Genomic DNA, 26,660 nt, shown 5'->3' with positions numbered 1-26,660 from the left:
GTATATCTATAAAAATCAATCAAAGGATTCACAAAAGAAAAGAATGTAAAATATGACACTATTACCTAAAATGTGGGGGGAGAGGAGTAAAGAATGGGTCCAAACTTACGTGACCATCAACTTAATATAGACTGCTATAAGCAGAAGATGTCATATATAAACCTAATGGTAACCACAAATCAAAAACCAGTAATAGATATGTAAAAAATAAAGAGAAAGAAATCCAAGTATATCGCTAAAGAAAACCAGCAAGCCATGAGAGAAGAGAGCAAGAGAAGAAAGGAACAGAGAACTACAAAACAACCATAAAACAAGTAATGAAATGACAATAAACACATAGCTATCAAAAATTACTTTGAATATAAATGGACTAAATGCTCTAATCAAAAGACATCAGGTGATGGAATGGATAAAAAAGACCCATCTAAGGGCACCAGGGTGGCTCAGTCAGCTAAGATTTTGACTCTTGATTTCGGCTCAGGACATGATCTCAGTGTTGTTAGATCAAGCCCCACATTGGGCTCCATGCTGGGTGTGGAGCCTGCTTACGATTCTCTGTCCCTCTCTCTCTGCCCCTCCCCAACTCCCTCTCTAAAAATTAAAAATATTTTTTAAAAAAGATCCATCTATGTGCTGTCGACTAGAGACTTGTTTCACATCAAAAGACACATGCAGATTGAAAGTGAGGGGATGGAAAAAGCATTTATCATGGAAATGGATGTCTAAAGAGAGGCAGGGTAGCAATACTTACACCGGACAAAACAGATTTTAAAATAAAAACTGTAAAAAGAGACAAAGAACATTATCTAATCATAAAGGGAATCCAATCACAAGATATAACAAAATATTTATGCACCCAACACGAGAGTACCCAAATACATTAAAGCACCTAATAACAAACATAAAGAAAGTAATCAATAATAATACAATAATAGTAAGGGACTTTAACACCCCACTTAGATCAGTGGACAGGTCGTCCAAACACAAAATCAATAAGGAAATAGTTGCTTTGAATGATACATTGGAACAAATCGTTCTAACAGATATATTCAAAACATTCCATCCTTAAACAGCAGAATATACATTCTTTTCAATGGCACATAGAACATTCTCCAGAATAGATTATATGTTAGGCCACAAAACAAGTCTCAAGAAATTCAAAAATATCAAGGTCATGTCATACATCTTTTCTGACTACAATGCTATGAAACTAGAAATCAACCATAAGAAAAAATATGGAAAGAACATAGATACATAGAAGTTAAATAACATGCCACTAAACAATCAATGGGTCAACCAAGAAAATAAAGAGGAAACCAAAAAAAAAACCAAAACAAAACATGGAGACAAATGAAAATACAATGGTCCAAAATCTTTGGGATGCAGCAAAAGCAGCTCTAAGGGAAGTTTATAGCAATACAGGCCTACCTCAAGAAGCAAGAAAAATCTCAAATAAACAACCTAACCTCGTATCTAAAGAAGCTTGAAAAAGAACAAACAAAACCCAAAACCAGTAGAAGGAAGTAAATAATAAAGATTAAAGCATAAATAAACAAAATAAAAACTAGAAAAGTATCAGATCAATGAAAACAGGATCTGGATCTTGGAAAAGATAAAAAATTGATAAACCTTTAGCCAGAATCACTTAAAAAAACAAAAACTGAGAGAATTCAAACAAGATCAGAAATGTAAGAGGAGAAATAACGACCAACGCCACAGAAATCCAAATGATTATAAAAGAATATTATTAAAAAATTATATGCCAACAGACTGGACAACCTACAAGAAATGAATAAATTCTGAGAAATATATAACTGCCCAAAATTGAATCAGGAAAAAATAGAAACTTTGAACAGACTGATTACCAGCAATGAAATTGAATCAGTAATCAAAAAACCCCCAACAAACAAAAAAGCCCCAGGCCAGGTGACTTCATAGGTGAATTCTACCAAACATTTAAGGAGAGAGTTAATACCTATTCTTCTCAAACTATTCCAAAAAATAAAAGAGGAAGGAAAACTTCCAAATTCATTCTCTGAGGCCAGAATTACCCTGATATCAAAACCAGCTAAGGACACTACGAAAAAACAAGAACAACAGGACATTATCTCTGGTGAACATTGACGCAAAAATTGTCAACAAAATATTAGCAAAGTGAACCCAACAATACATTAAAAAAATCACCCACCACGATCAAGTGGGATTCATTCCTGGAATGCAAGGGTGCTTCAATATTTGCAAATCAATCAACATGATACATCATGTTGATGTATGATGCAATAAGGATAAAAACCATATGATCATTTCAATAGATGCAGAAAAAGCAGTTGACATAGTGCAATATCGATTCATGATAAGAACCTTCAACAAGTAGGTTTAGAGGAAATATACCTCAACATAATAAAGACCACATATGAAAAACCCACAACTAACATCATACTCATGGTAAAAAAACAAAAACAAAAACAGAGCTTTTCCTCTAAGATCAGGAACAAAAGGGGGATGTCCACTCTCACCACTTTTATTTTACATAGTACTGAAAGGTCCCAGCCACAGTGATCAGACAAGACATCCAAAGTGGTAAAGAAGTAAAACTGTCCATATCTGCAGATGACATGATACTATATATAGAAAACCCCGAAAACTCCATCAGAAAACTACTAAAACTGATCAATGAGTTCAGTAAAGTTGTGGAACACAAAATCAATATACAAATATCCATTGCATTTCTATACACTAATAAAGAAGTAGCAGAAAGAGAAATTAAGAAAACAATCCTATTTACAATTGCACCAAAAATAATACAATACCTGGAATAAACTTAACCAAGTAGGTGAAAGACTTGTACTTTGAAAACTATAAAACATGGATGAAAGAAATTGAAGACAGCATAAAGAAATGGAAAGGCATTCCATGCTCATGGATTGTAAGAACAATATTGTTAAAATGTCTACACTACCCAAAGCAATCTACAGATTTAATGTAATTCTTATCAAAGTACCAACAGCACTTTTCACAGAACTAGAACAAATAATACTAAAATTTGTATGGAACCACAAAAGACACCAAATAACCAAAGCAATCTTGAAAAAAATTAACAGGGTTGGAGATATCACAATTCCAGATTTCAAGATATACTACAAAGCTGTAGTAATCAAAACAGTATGGTACTGGCACAAAAACAGACACACAGATCAATGGAACAAATAGAGAGGCCAGAAATAAACCCATGATATTACTGCAGTAAATGATAGGAGGCAAGAATATGCAATGGGGAAAAGTCTCTTCAACAAATGATGTTGGGAAAAGTGAACAGCAACATGCAAAAGAATGAAACTGGACTACTTTCTTACACCATATAAAAAACAAACTCAAAATGGATGAAAGACCTAAATGTGAGACCTCAAGCCATACAAATCCTAGAAGAGAGCCCAGGCAGTAATTTCTCTGACATCAGCTATAGCAACATCCTTCTAGATACGTCTCCTGAGGCCAGGGAAACAAAAGCAAAAATAAACTATTGAGACTACATCAAAATAAAAAGTTTTTGCACAGCAACGGGAACAATCAACAAAACTAAAAGACAGTCTAGGGGATGGGAGAAGATATTTGCAAATGACATATCCAATAAAAAGTTAGTATCCAAAATGTACAAAGAACTGATAGAACCTAACATCCCAAAACAAAAAATCTGATTAAGAATGGGCAGAAGACATGAATAGACATTCCTCCAAAGAAGACATATGGATGGCCAACAGACACATGAAAAGATACTCAACATCACTCATCATCAGGGAAATGAAAATCAAAACTACAATGAGATAGCATCTCACACCTGCCAGAAGGGCTAAAATCAACAACACAAGATATAAGTGCTGGTGAGGATATGGAGAGAAAAAAGAACACTCGGGCGCCTGGGTGGCTCAGTCGTTAAGCGTCTGCCTTCAGCTCAGGTCATGATCCCAGGGTCCTGGGATCGAGTCCCGCATTGGGCTCCCTGCTCCGCGGGAAGCCTGCTTCTCCCTCTCCCACTCCCCCTGCTTGTGTTCCTGCTCTCGCTATCAATCTCTCTGTCAAATAAATAAATAAAATCTTAAAAAAAAAAAAAAGAACACTCATGCACTGTTGGTGGGAATGCAAACTGGGGCATCCACTGTAGAAAACAGTATGGAGGTTCCTCAAAAAATTAAACAGAACTACCATATGATCCAGTAATCCCACTACTGGGTATCTACCCAAAGAATATAAAACACTAATTTGAAAAGATATGTGCACCCCTATGTTTAATGCAGCATTACTTACAATGGCCAAATTATGGAAGCAGCTCAAGTGTCCTTCAATAGAAGAATGGATAAAGAAGATGTGGTATATATCTTCATTATCCGTTTCACAGAACTAGAACAAATAATACTAAAATTTGTATGGAACCACAAAAGACACCAAATAACAAAAGCAATCTTGAAAAAAATTAACAGGGTTGGAGATATCACAATTCCAGATTTCAAGATATACCACAAAGCTGTAGTAATCAAAACAGTTTGGTACTGGCACAAAAACAGACACACAGATCAAAAGAAAAAAATCTTGCCACTTGCAACAACATGGATTGATCTATAGAGTATAATGCTAAGCAAAATAAGTCAGTCAGAGAAAGACAAATACCATATGATTTCATTCATATGTGGAACTTAAGAAACAAAACAAATGAGCACAGGGAAAAAAGAGAGAGAGAGTGAGGCAAACTAAGAAACAGACTCTTAGGGGGAAGCAAAACATAAGAGACACTTAACTATAAAGAACAAATTGAGGGTTGCTGGAGGGAAGGTGGGTGGGGGGATGAGCTAGGTGAGTGATGGGTATTAAGGAGGGCACTTGTGATGGGCACTAGGTATTGTATGTAAATGATGAATCACAAAATTCTACTACTGAAACTAATATTACACTATATGTTAACTAACTGGAATTTAAATGAAATCTTTTAAAAAAATAAAAATTTGGAAAAAGAAAAAAAAGGACTTTTAACAATTACTCAGGGAGAAAAGGAAGGGATGGATAAGATACAAATATGACTATTATTGACTGAATGCAGAAAAAACACAAGGGGGTAATTTAGGGTAACTCCTAAACTTCCAGTTTTGGCCAGAGGGTAGATGGTATGGAAGGTAACTGAGGATAGGGAATGCTGGAGGAGGTGCAGAGGGGCAGGAAGCTTGGCTTTGGACATGCTGATTTAGACATGTGTGTGACATCCAAATTGAGATACCAGTAGACAACTGGATAATAAGCCTGGAGTACAAGAGAAGGATTTCAAAATTTAGTTGTGTATATCTACATTTAGAAATTAGAAATTAGAATTAGGAATCATTGGCCTCATCAAATTGTCAATAACTCGATTTTAGTAGAAACTACTTTGATTGCTAGTCCAATGTGTTTCAAGGCAATTCCTTCATAATTTTTATGCTATCACAAATGTTTCAACTTGGTCATTGTTGAATTTTGGCTACGTAGTCTGTATCTAATTAGCTAATTTTCTTTAGACTCTGTACCATTTTGGAAAATTATTAAAGTCTACATCAGAGAAAACAGAACATTTAGTGTTCTATTTATGACTGATAATATGTAGTTAGGGTCCTGGTGCTAGAGACCTTATAAATGCTGAAAGAACTACCAATCCTAAAAGGCTTTGGAAATGAAAAAATGATTACTTATATGAATCCTCTAGGGAATGGATGATGAAAAATTACCCTAGCCCAGTGGTTCCTAAAATTTTTCTATCCCATGAATGCTGGAGCCCTACATCATTTCTCTTACAAAACTGAATCACATTACTGTAGTATTTTTGTGCTGCTGGGAAGGGAATAAAGAGATGATCATCTTTATGAAAGCACAGGGCACACTCAATAAATGTTGTTGAAAAAGGAGCACCAAGCAGAGACAGACAACAAAAAAGCTACAGGCAGACTGGATTCTGAGGATTTGACAAGCAGGTGGTTCTGTGGTCAACAAATCACTACTCATAAATGTGTTGTTCTGGGCCAGAGATTCCTGTTCTGAGATACAATATCTCAGCCATTTGCCCCAGGAGACATCAGTCACTCATGTCAAGACACACAGTGAGGGGCGCCTGGGTGGCTCAGTCGGTTGAGCGACTGCCTTCGGCTTGGGTCATGATCCCGGAGTCCTGGGATCAAGCCCCATGTCCGGCTCCCAGCTCGGCGGGGAGCCTGCTTCTCCCTCTGACCCTCCCCCCTCTCATGCTGTTTCTCTCTTGCTCGCTCTCTAATAAATAAATAAATAAAATCTTTAAAAAAAAAAAAGACACACAGTGAGCTCAGAAGGATTTCGAAACTTAATGGGGTCAAAAACTGTTTCTAAGTAAGTTTTCTTAATCTAATCTAAATTAAAGCTTAAGAAAATTGAAGGAATTCTGACTCCCTCCAAATTCCCTACCTACACCTCCAGCCCTATTTTTATCACTTCTATTTTTCAAGTACAAAATCCTTTGTCACAATGGAAATGGTTTATGAATTGTTCCCTGTAAGATATAAGAAATTCCTTCTTACCTTCTCACATCCCACCCTCTACCTGAAATGTCTTCCTCCCTCTCTGTATTCAAAGTTCAGTCTTCTGCTTAGGTTATCCTTAATTCTTGGAAATTTGCTAGGAACATGTCAGCTATCAGTCATAATGCCTCTTCAATATTTCCGCCATAACTATAAAATTTAGAATTCAGCAAATGATGTCCTAACATTTCTTTTTTGTATCTGTTCTATGCCTCTAACTAGATTAAAAGCCATTTTGGATGGAGTCAGCATACAATATCTTATTGTAGTTCCAGTGTCCGATAGATCTCAATAGATGAGAATGATAAAGATCATCTATAGGCAGATTCCAAAATATATTTCAGCCCTTTATTCTAGCCTGTGATCTTTTTATCAAACTTTTTATTCTATGTAAACTTTTCCAATTAAAATCTCCACCTCTTTCTTACCAATACAGTTTTATTTTCATAAATGAGACTTCCTTGCTGTATTTCCTTTAATAACTACTCTATCTCTCAAATTTTAACACTGTCTGGAAAAAAAAATCATTTTCCAGAATAAGATTGTACCTTTAGCTTAATTTTCACAGTATCTCATTATATTAATGCATTTAGGAAAAGCAGAAAAGTAACTAGGAGATTGCTTTTTGTGGTATTTTACAAGTACAATTTGTTTTACACAAAAAATAATGCATCCTAATTTGAAAAGTTAATTTATAAGATTCAGTCTTTTTATATCAGAGATGCCAGCTGGGCACAGGCTTGTGACAATGAATGAAAACACAAAACAGAAATTTTTATTATAGAACTCTTATCAAAGAAGTCAAGAATATTAATGATTATGCCTTTATATTCCACAACTTAACTAAAGTTATATTAACAAATGCAATAGAATCAGAATCGGAAGGTATCTATAAAATAATCTAGCTCAGGAGTTCACAAATGGTATTCCAAAAATAGTGTCACTACAAAACAGGTTCTGTAGTTACCTAAGCTCAGGAAAATCTGCTTGTTCTCTGCCCCCTCTTGGAGATGCATATCATACACATCAACTCCAAGAAGTTCAGCAGGAAAGAAACCTCTTCAATTTCAGAAATAGGCATATCATAAGTGCTCAAACATTACAGACTCTGGAGCTAGACTTCTAGGATTCAAATCCCATCTATATTTGTTTCTTATTGGCTGTGTGACTTTGGGCAAGTTACCAAAACTCTCTATGTCTTGGTTTTAATATCTGTAAAGTGAGGTAATCATAGTACTATCTCGTAGGGCTATGGAACATTTATGCCAGTAATGCCCACTAACAGACTGGGAATCAGAACTGGTAATCACACCATTTAAGAAATGCTGATCTAGTATAATACTTTAATTTGCAGATTTTTTAAAAATGAAAGTCATAGCAGTTAAATAGCTGTTGAGGTGAGACACTATGGAGAGCAACAGAGCTGACCCAAAATCAGGTCTCTTAATCTCACCCCTCCTCCATGCCTCATTCGATATATATATATAACACATTTAATATAACCATCACTTTGCAATTCAAAGTTTCTCCAACATGGCTAAAATGCCAGTTTTTAAAAAGCACACACTCATATGTATTTCAAGCATATCCAGAGCTGATCTACTACCCTGCCTAAATTTCTTTAACTGTCTCGTTTATAAAATTAAAAAGGTTGACTCTGATAGCAAATAACCTGGGGTCTTTGTGATCGGTCGAACAACACCAGCAGCCCCTGATACTAGGTCTGAGATATGCTGGTCTCAGATAAAATCTCAGATGAATTGTACCACAACAAAGTTCCTATAAAATCATTTTTGATCCCAGTTTGAGATTTTAAAAAACAGTGATAGAATCAGCTTTAATGAAGGCATTAGAAGCAGAATATTTGATTTGGTAATACACAGAAAAAAATAATTCAGAAGGACAGTTTCTATGATTGGAGAAGGTATGCATCATACTTAATGTATGTCCCAGGAATTTATTATTTAAAGCAAGATTAGTGAAGTATCAGTCTGTGAAATTCTACAAGAAATTCATTTCATAACTTAACTGATATTCCTATCATCAGTAACTTAATTTTTCACATATGAGAAGTTCTCATTTAAATGTTCTGAATGTCTAAACTAATTGTATTTCAGTAGCGTGAAAAATATTCTATATATTTAGTATTCATGATATTCATTTAAACAAGATGATTAGAACAAATTTGTCAGTTTGAAAAAACTGCCAGTGGTATTTAGCTGGATTTGGGGAACATGATCTGAAATCAAACAGATCCTTTTCTTAAGCCTAAAATAATGTAAAGCCATAAAATGTATGTATTCAAAAAAAACCCCAGAAATTCAAAATTCTTATTAAATAAGAATAACTTTCATTTTATTTATTTATTTATTTATTTATTTATTTATTTAAGCTGTACATCCAATATGGGGCTTGAACTCATAAACCTAAGATCAGGAGTCGCATGCTCTACCGACTGAGCCAGCCAGGCCCCCCTTGGAATAACATTCATTTTAATGAAGCTAAAAGATTTCTGCTATATTTCTTTTTGACATAGTGTTCATTTTATTTTCTTTTGTGTCACAGAAATGATGCATGACTTCTTCAATAACAACTACCACTACAAAACAGTAGCTAACACATCAAAGACTCATTGTGTGCCAGGTACAGCTCTAAATAATTTCCATATAGTCACTCATTTAATTCTCAGAACAGCCCTACGAGATAGTACTATGATTACCTCACTTTACAGATATTAAAACCAAGACATAGAGAGTTTTGGTAACTTGCCCAAAGTCACACAGCCAATAAGAAACAAATATAGATGGGATTTGAATCCTAGAAGTCTAGCTCCAGAGTCTGTAATGTTTGAGCACTTATGATATGCCTAGCACTACGCTTCATTCTGTTTGTCTTACCCTATTTCAATATGCTGATTTAAGTTTATTTTTAGGATAAAATCAACTGTAAATTTCTCTTTTGTTTACACATTTGCAAGATATGTGGCTACATTCCTGAATTTACCAATAAATCTGTAATGTACTTAAAACCAACTGTGTTCCATTTGAAAAGTTGTTAGGAGGGCCCCTGGGTGGCTCAGTTGGTTAAGCGACTGCCTTCGGCTCAGGTCATGATCCTGGAGTCCCAGGATCGAGTCCCGCATCGAGCTCCCTGCTCAGCAGGGAGTCTGCTTCTCCCTCTGACCCTCCCCCGTCTCATGTGCTCTCTCTCTCTCATTCTCTCTCTCTCAAATAAATAAATAGAATCTTTAAAAAAATAAAATAAAAGTTGTTAGGGCATTATTCTCTATATCGCATAGTATTTAAGTGTGAAAAAGCTGCCCACTTCCTACTTCTCTGGCCTGTCATGGTTTAAGCCCCTGTGGGAAGTAAAGCAGATAAGAAAAAGAGGTACCTCAGAAATGCAGTTCACTCAAAGAGGGAGGCTGCAAAAGAAGGAAAAGCAGAGGGGCCCTACAAGAGATGGATTAACAAGTTCTGTCCAGTGATAGCTCAGAGCCCAGGTCAGTGTATTAAGGGTGTTTATCCTCTGCTTAACTCAAGTGTCTGCAGTAAAGCATGGCATCCTTGAAACTGAAGAAACTTCTCTGTAGCATTACCACCTGCTTTTCCTAAGTAGAATTAGTCGCTTCCTTTTCAGTGAAGCTAATCAAATTAATTCTCCATTTCTGAGTAAAGAAGCCATTCTTGGTAGAGGATTTCCACTTTCTTTATATTCACAGGTAACTATTCCTACATATGGGTTCCTTCAATTTTTTTGAAAGTTGATTTTTTTTATATATGTAGCACATTTGTGGGATCTCTCCTATCAGATCTCTCTACTGTGTTTGTTTACACTGAAACATGTTCTGGAGTGATCATATTTATGGTTTTCTATCGTGTTTCACTCATGTCTCATTATTTATCTCTTCATCTCAAATCAGTAGTAATATTCCCAGGCTTTCCATAATTCAAAGAGACTGAAAATATTCCTTTTGGCTCTCTGAATTAATTCTTCCTCAGGAAAAATAAAATGCTGCTATGTTTTGGTCTTCCCCAGTTTACTAGAAAATGAATATCAAAGAATCTAAAGAATCTTCAATGAAAAGGAAGAATTCTTATCTATCCTTGCACTCCATCTTGAAAATTACTTCTTCAGCAATGTTTCCAACTCTTAGTGATATACTGTCTCCTAAAAATAATGCTTATAAAAACAATGAACAGGGGTGCCTGGGTGGCTCAGTCGTTAAGAGTCTGCCTTCAGCTCAGGTCATGATCCCAGGCTCCTGGGATCGAGCCCCGCATCGGGCTCCCTGCTCCACGGGAAGCCTGCTTCTTCCTTTCCCACTCCCCCTGCTTGTGTTCCCTCTCTCACTGTGTCTCTCTCTGTCAAATAAATAAATAAATAAATCTTAAAAAAAATAAATAAAATATAGACAATGAACATATGGAAAATGTTTGCCAAATAAAAAAGGCAGAACTTCAAAGAGTATATACAATATGATGACAATTATATATGTATGTGTATTTGCATATACACACTTGCATAGAAAAAAAAATCAAGAAATTCATCAAAATTGTTTTGTTTGAACAGTATGATTATCAATTTTTTCTTTTTTATACTTTTCCTCATTTTCCTGCTTTTCTGAAAAATCACATAATACTTTTAATAATAAAAAACAGAACATTTACCATGTAGGCTACTAACTTACAAGCCAGGGAACAAAATCTCACTTTCTTTCAAGGTACTAAGATTTCTCTGAATCTAGCCCTATAGCCAACCAAAAATTCCTGACAATTTAGTGTTCTGCTTGGGTATTTTTCTTTACAAATACATATGAACACAGATACATATTTAATATAATCAGGTAGGCATATACTGAGTGATTTTTTTTAAATTTAAATTAAGTCACATAAACTCTTGCTTAAAACCTTCTAACAACTTCCCATTTGAATAAGAATAAAGCCAAAACTCTTTACCCAGATCTACAAAGCCCAGTAAAATTTGGCCCTAACTTTGACCTCAATCTCTGACACTTCCCCTAAATCACTCTAGGGCAGCCCCTCTGCCCTTTGACTTGTGCTTCACCCTGCCCAACACAGAGTTCTTCATGCAGCTGGTCACTTCCTGACATTAGGTTTCAACTCAAATGTCACCCTCCCAAGGAGGCCTTCCATGACTACACAATTTAATTTGCCATCTATTTCTTGTCCCTATCACTCATTTCCATCGCCTTTAAATTTTTTTCATTTATCACTATCAAAAGTTCTTGTTTATTTCTTTACTTGCTATTATTTGACTCCCTTATTAGAATGCAAAATTTTCACCATTGTATCCTCCTTACTTAAAACAATATCTGATATATAGCAAGAAAACAATAAATACATGTTGAAGGGATGATTACTGAAGAAAGGGAATGATGAGAATAGTAGCTGTCCATGGCACAAATTTTGGTTTAGGGCCCTTTATATAAACATACACAGTTGGATTCCAGTTTTAACTGATATCACGGTAACAATGCAGCCAATATAAATTAATATATATGCAAATAAATGTAAGTACTAAGTAAAGCCGAGAAATGAAGAAACATTCACAAGGAGAGGATGAGAATATAAGGGTTTTATTTATCACAGACAGTAGGGAGTAAGGGAAGGGATGAGAAATGAGTTCGACGACAGCAATAAAAGGATAAGAGTTTGGGTAATGATAGATGACCTGAGAGAACTGACTTCTAGTGGTAGCTGAGGCATAATGAGATTAGTTCAGAAAGTCTCCTTGCAGAGGGTGGATACTTGGTTCCATGATCTGGTCTGCCACATGCAAGGCAGCTTCTTACTCAAGCCTCCAGAGAAATGGCTGAAATTAGGGCATTTAATGTCTTCAGTCAAAGGATTCTTTCTTTATGGTCTATCAAATTGTTATATTGGCTATATTATGATCTGTTTTCTTCTATATCAGCATGTTATTAAGCAGAGCAATATGAAAAAGGAAGCATAATGATGTTACTTGTTTCTTATGGTCCACAAAATTCAGGTCCTTTGGGATGCTAGACAATGATCAATGCCCCAGAATTAATCTTATCATGTGCCCCAATATCAAGGTATTATGGAGGTGTTTAAAATTAGTGAAAAAAAAATCATTTTAAAAGTGAAGAAAAACAAAATATATAAGAATATATTTTAAAGTGACTGTAAGTATAAAAAAAGAACTGTGAAAACAAGTTAGACTTAGGAAATTATACAATTCATGTTGAAACATTAATATAAAAATAAAATTCTTAAGCCTGAGCAGTGCTGGATTACAGGGTCTCACAGAAATGTTGTGGTTCATTATCATACCTATACACATAAACATGCCAGAAATAAAGAAAAGAACAAGGTTGGTGATTATCTTTCATCTCTTTAAGGTTGTTTCTCCTTTTCAGTGTAAAATATGTACTAGTCTTTAATAGACTATAAAAAGATAATGGACAGGGGCGCCTGGGTGGCTCAGTCATTAAGCGTCTGCCTTCGGCTCAGGTCATGATCCCAGGGTCCTGGGATCGAGCCCCGCATCGGTCTCCTTGCTCCGCGGGAAGCCTGCTTCTCCCTCTCCCGCTCCCCCTGCTTGTGTTCCCTCTCTCACTGTGTCTCTCTCTGTCAAATAAATAAAATCTTTAAAAAAAAAGATAATGGACACTACTTTCTCTTTTCTACAAGTTCCCTTAATATTGCCATTAATTTTACCTGTTTTCGGAAGGCAGGAGCCTAATAAGCAGAAAGAAGTCTCAATTTGGCCACAGAATCAAAACAAGAAATAGAATTTCTTCTCAGAGCTCATTCAAATTAAATACAGCTTTATTTTTGCTACTATGGTAACTGTAAAAAGAACAATGGATAAAATATTTGTTGACAGATGCAGAAAACAACGTAACATTTCATTAATTCACCCTCAACAGAGAGGTGAATTTTTGCCTTTTTCACATTCTTGACATTTACTTATTAATGTGTTATTAACTAGTCATTTTTAGAACATTTATATAATAATGTAACAGATAAAACAAAAAGCGATTTAGTACATCCTTCAGATATAACAAAGGCTAATGTTTAATGTGCTAGGTTTGCTATTAGGCACTTGATATTTGTCACCTCATTTAATCTTCACAAAATAATGCAGCATTGGAATTATCCTTATTTTACAGATGAGGAAACAGAGGCTGATTCAGAGAAGTTGGATATATTGTTAGCAAGTGATCAAGTCAGAATTAGAACTCAGATTGTCAGAGAGAATGCTTTTTATACCATTCCAACATATTTCCCTACAAAGGCCCTGAAAGAAAAATTCAGAAGACAACAAGCATAGCTTGAGTGCCTACAGCATGCAAGGCATAAAGCAGAGTGTGCTGGAAAACAACATTTGTCAGACACAGACACTGCCTTCAGGAAGCTCACAACCTAAAAGAATAGATATCAGATAACTATGTAAATAACTATAATGAAAGGGAGAAATTCACAGTTGTCAAAAATATATTAGTTGAATATTAAGAGAAATGATATTGTTTCTGGCAGGAGAGGATTAAGACTTAAGGAAGTAAGTAGCATTTAAGTTGGACTTTAAAGCCTATAGAATTAACAGTTTTGTAGCAACTAGTGCTCCCTAACATTTGGAAGCAATACCCATTGCATATACCAGAGAGGGCATACATCTCATTTAAAAATTAGTTTCTATAAATCCACAGTGGTTCCATACCAACTCTAATCTAGTTTCAGTTGCTGAGAAATGTGTTTAAGCTGAACATCTAAAATGATCTCTGTGAAATCGTGCTTTAGAGCTTAAAAGTTTAGAAAAATTAATTTCAGCATGCCATTTGTAAACATAAATATGTAAATGTGATTCACTGGCTAAAATTTTGCAGTGTGAGCCTATGAACAAAATATGGGAAACTTGGCCAGTGTCACAGGATAAAGCATAAATGTGTATAAGCATGACAGTTTATAAGCAGAAGTATAACTAAAAGGTAGCAGGTGAAGAAGGGGAGGAAAAAATGAAAAAAAGAACACAGGAGCTAATATCTTCACTTTCCAAAATAGGAAGTCAAGAAATACTACCTAAAATTGATGAAATATAACATGGAAATATAAAAGTATTATTTAAACTTTTTTTTTTGGAGAGAGGGAGAGAGCAGTGGGGGTGGGGAGGGACAGAGAAAAAGGGAGAGAGAGCATGGAGCCTGATGCAGGGCTGCATCTCACAACCCTGAGATCATGACCTGAGTCAAAATAAAGAGTCGGACGCTTAACCAACTGAGCCACCCAGTAGCCACTATTTAAACTTATTTAAGTATAATATTATTTGAAGTCATCCAACTAACCCCCCAAAACCCCTAGAATTTATCATAAAAAATAATAAACATTTGGAGAAGGATTGGACATAGAGATAATATAAGCGAGCTAAAATTTTTACTCTCAGAGAAATAAGATACACCATTTAAAGCTGATAAGTCAGTAATAGAGATATATGTATTTAAAAATATGGTAAGCTTGAGATTCACTTTGGTGTGTGACACAGCACATTCAATATTTACTGAATGCTTGCTATGAAGCAGGTATTGTGATAGGTATCAAATATTTATAGTTAACTATGAAACTTTAATATGGAAATAGTTATATAACAGAAAATTAACATAATTTACGTGATATTTTAGTAATAATGTTAAAGCCCTTTGTTATCACAGAAACTAACATATAGTATACATAAAATAAAATTGAGATCCTAAAACCTATGCCCAAAACCAAAACTCCAGGAGAAAGAATAGAGATGGAAGAGAACTTAAGAGTCATATTAGAGACCCTATTTAAACACGTATGGAAGACTTTAGTTTCCAGATTGCTCAGTCCACACTACCATTATCTAATGGTGTAATGGTGAGTCCAATCAATTCAATAAGAGAAAAAAATCAAATGATTATAAAGATTGAAGATTCAGAGACGTGGTTACTCTTATTTGCAGATTATATAATTTCTTAACTAGAAAATCAATTTAAATATTTATATTTAATTTAATATTATACAAACCACAGTGTGATTCCTAAGATGACAAGGTACAGAATAAAGATAGAAAATTTAACAGCTCTCCTTTCTACCAGCAGCAACCAGCTAGAAAAATATTCACTCACAATAGAAACAAATATGAGATAACATAAAAAATCCACTAAATGTAGAAAACCATATGTAAAAAAACTATACAGCTACTTAACAACATAAAAAGGGACTTGAAAACATAGAAATTAATATCATTCTCCTGAGTGGGAAGATTCAGTATTATAAAAAGTCTAATTCTCTCTCATTAATCTCTAAATTTGACATTGTCCCTATCAAAGATCTGTACATAAGATCTAAAACTATAAAACTCTTAGAAAAAATGGGGTAAATCTTCATGACATTTGATTTGACAATAATTTCTTGGATATGAAACCAAATGTATAGGCAACAAAAGCAAAAATAGATAAACTGTACTAAATCAAAATTTAAAACTTACATGCATCAAAGGATATAATGAACAGAGTGAAAAAGGCAACCTACGAACTGGGACAAAATATTCACAAATCACATACCTGACAAGGCATTAATATCCAGACTATATAAAGAACTCCTACAACTTAGCAACAAAGAAACAAATAATCCAATTTAAAATAGATAATTTAAATAAACATTTCTCTGAAGAAGATACACAAGAGCTAACAAGCACATAAAAACATGCTCAACATCACTTATTCATTAGAGAAATGCAAATCAAAACCACAGTGAAATGTCACCTGGCACCTATTAGGATGGGTACTATAAAAAAAACAACAGCAAACAAGTGTTGATATAGAGGTGGAAAAATTGGAACCCTTGTGTACTGTTGGTAGAAATGTAAAATGCTACAGCCATTATGGGAAATAGCATGTCAGTTCATAAAAAATTTTTAAATAAAATTACCATATGATCCAGCAATTTCACTTCAGAGTGTATATCCAAAATAATTGAAAGCAGAGTCTCAAAGAGGTATTTGCACATCCATATTCACAGCAGCATTATTTGCAAGAGCCAAAAGGTAGAAGCAACCCAAGTGTCCATTGATGAATGAATGGATAAACAAAATGTGATATACAAAGGCAAAGGAATATTATGCAGTTTTTAAAAAGAAGGAAATTTTGACACATGCTAAAATATGGAAAATCCATTTATACAGATAAATTTGTTTACTATACAATTAGTTATATATTTATATTATATATTATTTATACACTGTATTTATTTATACACACATATGTATTTTAATTCTGTAATTTATCTTGGGTTCCTCCTCACCTGCTAATTAATTATACATATATACAAACAATAGTCCCCTTTTATCCATGGGGGATATGTTCCAAGACCCCCAGTGGAACTGTGACTAGTACCAAACCCTATATATACTATGTTTTTTCCTACACACACATACCAATCAATGATAAAGTTTAATTTATAAATTGGGCACAATGAAAGATTAACAACAGTAATAAAATAGAATATTATAACAACATACCATAATAAAAGTTACATGAATGTGGGTCTTCCTCTCAAAATACCTTATTGTACTGTACTCGTCCTTCTTCTTCTTGTGATGATGTGAAAAGATAAAATGCCTACATGATGAAATAAGATGAGGTGAATGATACAGGCATTGTGATATAGTGTTAGGCTCCTATTGACCTTGTGACAAATACATCAGAAGGAGGTTCATCTGCTTTTGGACTGTGATTGATGGTGGGTAACTGAAACCACAAGAAGCAAAACCACAGGTAAAGAGAGACTACTGTATGTATGTATACACACACACACACATATATATATACATACATAAAATACATACATATGAAGAAGATATGGTAAGCTATTTTTATAATTATGGATTTGGTCAAGGTCAGCCTAGGCAAAACACAAAATCCAGAAGTATTAAATAAATATATTTTAAAATTTTGGCTTTATAAAGATTAAAACTTCTGCCCCACAAAAAAAAAGAAATATAAACAAAGTTAAAGAGCAAGCAAAGAAGTGGAGAAACATTTTTTTGAAATATTTTTCACAAAGTTTGATACCTAGAATATACAGTGAATTCTCACTTTTGTGGTAGTTTCATTTTATAGTCACCATGAGCACTGAATTAAATACTGAATCATTGCTCTTAGGGAAAATACAGGGTTAGGTTCCTGTAAGTCCCTGGTCACAGCATTTTCATCAATTGATCAATATATAATTTGTTTTATATGTATTCTTATTTAAAGATAACTTTTTCAATATATATATATTGATTCATTAACGTGGAATTCACAGCACCATAACTCATGCCTGAATGAAGCTTATCCGATACATATTTTCTTAGAAGGCACATCACAGCCTTCTTGAGCTCCTGTAGTGTTCCATGATTCATTGTTTGAGTATAACACCCAGTGCTCCATGCAAAACGTGCCCTCTATAATACCCATCACCAGGCTAACCCATCCCCCCACCCCCCTCCCCTCTAGAACCCTCAGTTTGTTTTTTAGAGTCCATAGTCTTGTACTGCCAGACTTTCTAAGCACAAATAAATATTACACTTATCTTAATGCACTTATTATGAGGTTAGTTTGCATTATACATACTGTTCTTTAACCTGCAAATCCTACCAAAATTGCCAGAGTGTTATTTTCAGAGGCCCAGAACTGAATAGAAAAAGATCAATTTGCACTTGTATAGGAAGGAATTTATACAGAAACTTGCGTTTATATTTTAAGATCTTTATAATAATCCTATAAACAGGAAAACAGCCTCCTCATTTTAAAGAATAGGAAGCAGAGGGTAAGTTACTTGTCCATGATTATACCAATAAATAGCAGTCAGGATAATTACTTGAACTAAACTTTAAGGTTCATGAGGGCAGACACCATATGTAATCTTTATTTTATATCATTCACAGTAGTTGGCACAAAATTTAAAACAACATGAGGCATGATGCATGTTTATATTGTTTAGTGTTCTATACCCTGCATGTAACAAATGGTCAATACACATTTGTGAAACAAATAGATGGATGAATGCATAAAAGAATAGAGAAATGTGGAGGGATTCTGAATGAACTGAGATTCCTATCAAGCCATTAATTTTTTTAATCTGTAGAATAAATAATAAATATATTTAGCAGCTCAACCACCCTGGAAACATAATGTAAAATGACATATCAATTGAATATACACTAAACAAGAATGACATCAGTAATTACTGATATCCTCTTTAACAGAGAAATGCTACAATGAAAAATACTGAATAATAAACAATATACAGATTTACTTACTGTGAGAAACTGGGCCCTTTAGAAAATTTTTTTTAATTTCATAGAGAAGTATTCACATGGGTTTTAGATCAAACATTATAGATAAGCAAACTTGGGAAAGTTACTTAATCTCTTGAAACTCAATTTTCTCAAGGTCAAGTGAAAATATTTCATAGAATTGTGGTGAAATTTAAGTGATATAAGGAATGTAGAGTGTCTATCACCATACCTGGCATGGGGTAGGCACTCAATAAATGCTAAATATTATTTTTAACATTACTACTATCATCATCATTATAATAGTTTCCAAAAAAATATACAAAACGGAGACTTACCAATGGTCAAATTTTAGTCCAATTATTTTAAAAGTTATTAAAATGACTACATAAAATCATAAAAACCTAGATCAAATGAATGCTGATAGTAAAGCTAAAATACATTTCTCTGGAAATGCCTGCAACTCCTACCTTCTGCCTAGACACAGACAACAAGCATCTGTTCCTTGAATGAGTATATAACAGATGAAATGTCTACTGACTAAATTTCCACAGTCATCATATTAGTTTCCTTTAGTCACTGTAACAACTAACCACAAACTTAGTAGCTTAAAACAATATTAATTTATTCTCAGACAGTTATTGAGATCCGAAGTCTGAAAGGAGTTTTACAGGGGTAAAATCAAGGTGTCAGCAGGTCTTGTTACTTCTGGAGTCTCTAGGACAGAATTTGTTCTCCACTTTTTTCATTTTTCAAGAGGCCACCTACATTCCTTGGCTCATAGCTTCTTCCTCTATCTTTGAAACTAGCAATATAACATTTAATTTTTTTCTCTCTTTCTTCATCATATCATCTTCCCTATTATAAGGACCCTTATGATTACAATGGGTCCATATAGGCAATCCAGGTTAACCTCCCCATTTTAAGATCTTTAACTTAATCACATCTGCAAAGTCCCTTCTGACATATAAATTAACATATTCACAGTTTAGAACCTGGACATTTATAAAGGGAGGAAGACAATATTGTTTATTATATTCCACCCTCTGGGACCCAAAGAATCATATCTATCCACCTATAAAATCCGCTCACCCCCATATCTCAACATTCTCCCAAGGCGCAACCCATTACAACATCAATTTAAATTCAGAACCTCATCTAAATCTTATCAGCTCAAAAGTCCCAAATCTCAACATCTAAATCAGGTATGGAAGAGATTCTGAATATAATCCATCTTTTTTTTTTAAAGATTTTATTTATTTATTCATGAGAGACAGAGAGAGAGAGAGAGAAGCAGAGGGAGAAGCAGGCTCCCAAGGAGCAGGGAGCCCAATGCGGGACTCGATCCCAGGACTCTGGGACCATGACCTGAGCCGAAGGCAGACACTTAACCATCTGAGCCACCCAGGCGCCCCTGAATATAATCCATCTTGAAGCAAAATTCCTCTTCCTCTGTGAATCTTTGAAACTAGAAAACAAGTTATTTGCTCCCAAAGCACAATGGTAGGATGGGCATAGAATAACAATTATAGATATACCCATTCAAAGAGGGAGAAACAAAAGGGGCAAAAGGGGGAGTAAACAGTTATAAGCAAGTCAGAAAACCAACTAGGCCAAGTCCACTAGGTTTCAAGGACTAGGAATAATCCTTTGTAGTTCTCAGCTCCATCCTCAGCCCTGTCCTATGAGTCTTACTTCCGATTTAATAAAAGTTAACATATATTTGCAACTGCATAGTTTTATAAGCCTGTTTCTTCTGTAAGAATACATTCCTTTACAAATCCAACAACCTTCTTTTATTTTGTCTTCTCTTTGTCCCTTTCAGTCCTAACTGGCAGTGTCTCTGCTAATATACCATTCTCACAGACTCTGTGGGTATCTTACGTATGTCACAGGGATTCATTCCATTAAACAAAAGCCTCCTCCACAGATCTTTCCTCAATAATCCCATCTCTAGATTGTGCTGAGTAGGCTGAGGAGATCTATGAGATACATACCTAATCTCTTCAAAGAGCCCTGTGTGTGATGAAATACTCTGATTTTTTGATCCCGTGGGCACTAAAAAAACTTATCTAGTCACTTTTAGCTTTCTCCCCAGGACACACTTTCTTGAGAGTGGATCTACAAATTTTAGCCTCTTTTTCAATCTGGACAGGCTAAGAATATCTCAAATCATCACATCCTGGTTTCTTTTTGCTTAAAAGTTAGATTTTCCAGCTTTGTTTTATTATTGACCTTTAGTTTTGTAACATTATGGTTAGAAAATATGCTTGGTATGATTTCAGTCTTCTTAAATTTGTAATATTTGTTATGTCTTTTTAATGTGATTTAACCAGGGGATTCTTCTGTGTATACTTGAAGAAAATGTGTATTCTATTTTTCTTGGACAGAACGTTTCATATGTATCTTTTAAAACCATGTATTCTGAAGTATGCCTCAAGTAAAGAATGCTCTTGTTGAAAAAGAAATTGTTATTCACTCAATTTATCTTTTTTGCTATAGGTAGCAAGAAGAAACCAGGCTGTACATTCTGCACCATGCTTGGAAATCTCCTCAGTTAAATATCCAAATTTATCACTTACTACTTTGCTTTCTATATAACACAATTCTGCTAGGCTTCCTGCTACTGTATAACACCACTTTTCTTCCAGTTTTCAATAACCTATTCCTCATTTACTTCTCAGTCTTTATCAGAAGCACTTTCAACAATATTCATATGTCTACCAACATTCTATCTATGATGATTTGGGTATTCTCTAAGATGGTATAGGTTTTCTCTATCATTCTCATTTACCCTCACCAGTAGTGCCTTTAACATCCATCTTTCTACAAACACTGTGACAATGTAGGTATTTTTCAAGACACTAGCTTCCCAGGGCTGCCATAACAAATTACCACACACTTAGTAGCTTAAAGCAACACAAACTTATTCTTTTACAGTTCTGGATGTCAAAAGTCCAAAATGATTCTCACTGGGCTAAAATCAAGATGTTGGCAGAGCTGGTTCTTTCTGGAGGCTCCAGGGGAGGATCCACTTCCTGCTTTTTGACCACCTGCATTCATTGGTTCATGGTCATCATCAGTTCAACCTCTGCTTCCATCATCACTTATCCCTCTGACTCTGAACCTTTTGCCGTTATTTTATAAAGACAATTGTGATTACACTGGACCCACCTGGGGAATCCAGGATATCTCCCCATCTCAAGATCCTTAGTTTAACCACATCTGCAAAGTCTCTTTAACATGTAATGTCATGGAGTCAACTTGTAAAGATCAAGATGTGGACATCTTTTGGGGAACTAATCTTCCTACCACATTCATGTTCATTATTAATTAAATTGTCTAAAATGTTTAACCCATATTTTCAGTTACATTGTTTTAAGCACTCCCCTCATTCACTGCCCAAATTACTAACCTAACATTTTGAATGTTGGTTCTTCTAAAAGTTTCAGCAAGAAGTTCAGCAATAGAATAACACTATATATTGAATCACACAGTTCCCAGGGCTGTTGAAATCTGAATAATTCCTTGACTCATTATTATTGTTTGGAGCATTTCCAAAGGACATAGTAGTTTCATTATGGGGAGAAAAAGTTAAATCTCTATCATAAAAATAATAACTATTCTGAAGGTGAAAGATACCTAATGAGTCATCTCAATTTCAAGGATGAGAAAAATAAGACCCAGGGAAATTAAATGATTTACTCAATGACACAACTCTAATGTAGAGGACAGGGAGCATAAATTTATTTTAATAATATCTAATGCCTAACTATGGAAATCTGTTCTAAGAGAAAGCATACAGAAAGCTTCTACATTCTCATAAAAAGATTTCCTTAATTACTAGAACTCATACAGCAATTCAGTAATGTGGCAGGATACAAAATCAATGCACAGAAATCAGTTGCTTTCTTATACACTAACAACGCAACTGTAGAAAGAGAAATTAGAGAATCGATTCCATTTACAATAGCACCAAAAACCGTAAGATACCTCGGAATAAACCTAACCAAAGAGGTAAAGGATCTATACTCTAGGAACTACAAAACACTCATGAAAGAAATTGAAGAAGATACAAAAAGATGGAAAAATATTCCATGCTCATGGATCGGAAGAATAAACATTGTTAAAATGTCTATGCTACCCAGAGCAATCTATACCTTCAGTGCCATCCCGATCAAAATTCCAATGACATTTTTCAAAGTGCTGGAACAAACAATCCTAAAATTTGTATGGAATCAGAAAAGACCCCAAATTGCCAAGGACATGTTGAAAAAGAAAAACAAAGCTGGGGGCATCACGTTGCCCGATTTCAAGCTATATTACAAAGCTGTGATCACCAAGACAGCATGGTACTGGCACAAAAACAGACATATAGACCAATGGAACAGAATAGAGAACCCAGATATGGACCCTCAACTCTATGATCAAATAATCTTTGACAAAGCAGGAAAAAACATGCAATGGAAAAAAGACAGTCTCTTCAATAAATGGTGCTGGGGAAATTGGACAGCCACATGCAGAAGAATGAAACTCGACCATTCTCTAACACCATTCACAAAGATAAACCCAAAGTGGATGAAAGACCTCAATGTGAGACAGGAATCCATCCAAATCCTAGAGGAGAACATAGGCAGTAACCTCTTTGACATCGTCCACAGCAACTTCTTTCAAGATACGTCTCCAAAAGCTAGTGAAACAAAAGCAAAAATGAACTTTTGGGACTTCATCAAGATAAAAAGCTTCTGCACAGCAAAGGAAACAGTCAACAAAACAAAGAGGCAACCCACAGAATGGGAGAAGATATTTGCAAATGACACTACAGATAAAGGGCTGATATCCAAGATCTATAAAGAACTTCTCAAACTCAACACCCAAAAAACAAATAATCAAGTCAAAAAATGAGCAGAAGATATAAAAAGACACTTCTCTGAAGAAGACATACAAATGGCTAACAGACACATGAAAAAATGTTCATCATCATTAGCCATCAGGGAAATTCAAATCAAAACCACATTGAGATACCACCTTACACCAGTTAGAATGGCAAAAATGGACAGGACAAGAAACAACAGATGTTGGAGAGGTTGTGGAGAAAGGGGAACCCTCTTACACTGTTGGTGGGAATGCAAGTTGGTACAGCCACTTTGGAAAACAGTGTGGAGGTGCCTCAAAAATTTAAAAATAGAGCTACCCTATGACCCAGCAATTGCACTCCTGGGTATTTACCCCAAAGACACAGATGTAGTGAAAAGAAGGGCCATATGCACCCCAATGTTCATAGCAGCAATGTCCGCAATAGCCAAACTGTGGAAAGAGCCGAGATGCCCTTCAACAGATGAAGGGATAAAGAAGATGTGGTCCATATGTACAATGTAATATTACTCAGCCATCACAAAAGATGAATACCCAACTTTTACATCAACATGGATGGGACTGGAGGAGATTATGCTAAGTGAAATAAGTCAAGCAGAGAAAGTCAATTATCATATGGTTTCACTTATTTGTGGAACATAAGGAATAGCATGGAGGACATTAGGAGAAGGAAGGGAAAAATGGCAGTGGGGGGCGGATTGCAGGGAGAATGAACCGTGAGAGACTATGGACTCTGAGAAACAAACAGGATTTTAGAGGGGAGGGGGGAGGAGGGATTGGTTAGCCCGGTGATGGGTATTAAGGAGGGCATGTACTGCATGGAGCACTGGGTGTTATACGAAAACAATGGATTGTGGATCACCACATCAAAAACCAATGATGTATTATATGGTGACTAACATAACATAATAAAATTAAAACAACAACAAAAAAACAAAGAAACCCCACAAAAACAAAACAAAAAACAAAACAAAATAAATAAATAGATAAATAAATAAATAACTGCCAAAAAAAAAAAAAGAATTCCTTAATCTCAGGTTCAGGTAGATTTTTATTTAGCCATTTGAACTTCTTAAGTTTTGAGGCAAATATTAATAAGGTAGTTTTCTAAATGGCTAGCGGAGTTCAAAACAAACTATACCAGATTAATGAAAATAGAGATATATTTTCCAGAATGCTACACATGATGATTATCAGGCCAATAATAGTAGTTCTACTGTTGTTGGTCTAATGAATGGTCTGGAAAATTTTCTGAAAGTCCATAGGCCCTACAAGTATTGCAGTGTCTGATTTCCCTGGAGACAACACAATTATCTCATGCTCTAATGGAACCCTAAGATAAATATTTTGTAATATATGTGCATGGCATAAAAGTACTTTTAAGAAAACAGATGTATTGGGCGCCTGGGTGGCCCAGTCGTTGGGCGTCTGCCTTAGGCTCAGGTCATGATCCCAGGGTCCTGGGATCGAGTCCCGCAGCGGGCTCCCTGCTCCGCGGGAAGCCCACTCTCCCTGCTTGTGTTCCCTCTCTCGCTGTCTCTCTCTCTCTGTTGAAAAATAAATAAAATCTTTAAAAAAATAAAATAAAAGTAAAATAAAAAAATTTAAAAAATAAAGAAAACAGATGTATTTTCACTTTATTTTTTTAAAAGCACCTAAATTAAATTATTGTGTCCAATGCTATTCTTTTCAAAAAACACCAAAACCACTGAGATACTTTTAAAATGTTAGTTTGATTACTAAATGTATATTAGGCTTACTGTTTTTTCTAATTGTAACATAAGTAATAGAGACATAAAGTAGAAATTAAGATACAAGGACTTTAAACAGACCAGTAAAAATTGCCATTGGTATGTTAAGAGGCTTCTTAATAAAAAAGGAAAAATACTCATATTATCAGAAATAACCAGATATTTCAATATGAAGGGAATAAAAATGTTTGTTTTGACCTATAGAACAAACTAAAGACTCAAGAACTATGGCTTTACATATGTGTGTGTATGTGTGTGTTATGTATACCATTATACCAATAAAGATATCTTAATCTTATTGCATTGATAACATTTATAATAGTTGGCAAAACTTCTCAGACTTTTTATATATATATTACAATATGATAGCAGTAAGAATAGAATGTTTAAGAATGTTTAAGGCTCTTTTCACTGTATAGTCAGCATAGAGATGTCTAGGAAAAAGCTTAAAATCTCATCAGCAATGTGAAGGTGTATCAAAACATAAAATGTATCATGGCTGTAAAAAAAATTACTAATAAAAAGTTTTATTTTTCCCATTAATAGAAATTATCCTAATAAAAATAGAAAGTATAAAGAAAATAAAAGTTACACCATCTGGAGATAAGCCCTTTAAACATTTCACTGAACATACTTTCATACACAAACATACACACAGATGATCTTATATAAATTGGACCACACATATAACACTTGTTTGAAATCTTTTTGCTTTGCTCTTTATCTTTAAGAAAAAAAATCAGGAATATCTTTTCATGTCAAATAGGGAACTACATAATGATTTTTATGACTGCAGAGTATTGTATCATAGAATGTTCCATAATTTATTTAACCAAACCCTGATTGTAAGATATTAATCTTATTTATTATCTTTTTTTGCTACAATAAAGCTTAATAAACACCCTGTACTAACCTATTTACCAACCTGTCCAATTCTCTCTTCAAGATAAATTGTCTACAATTACTTCTAATTGGCTACAACTAAAAGTACTGGATAAGAGAGTGTGTATATTTTAAACTCATACCTAACAGAAATTTTGCCTAAACCTTTTTGAAAGCAATTTGCAAGTATGTATTAAGATCCTTCAATGGGTCCTTGGGGCAGGGGGTTGTGCTGAGCTATGGCAGGCAGCGTGGCATAGTAAGGATGGGTGGGGTGAGGTGGAGAGGACAGTGTCCCTGC

General features: G+C 34.8%; 1 protein-coding gene across 1 annotated transcript in view; it reads right to left on the bottom strand.

Moving 5' to 3' along the window:
* ANKS1B (ankyrin repeat and sterile alpha motif domain containing 1B) overlaps nt 1-26,660 on the bottom strand; it is a 1,110,621-nt gene that overhangs the window by 795,941 nt on the left and 288,020 nt on the right. The gene's annotated exons all lie outside the window — the stretch shown is intronic.

This window comes from Mirounga angustirostris, unplaced genomic scaffold (genome assembly GCF_029215605.1).
Source record: "Mirounga angustirostris isolate CCGP_5_RB_7025 unplaced genomic scaffold, mMirAng1.0.hap1 SCAF_5, whole genome shotgun sequence".
Taxonomy (NCBI): Eukaryota; Metazoa; Chordata; class Mammalia; order Carnivora; family Phocidae; genus Mirounga; species Mirounga angustirostris.
Note: the sequence above shows the minus strand (reverse complement) of the source record. Positions and strands in the feature narration are given on the sequence as shown.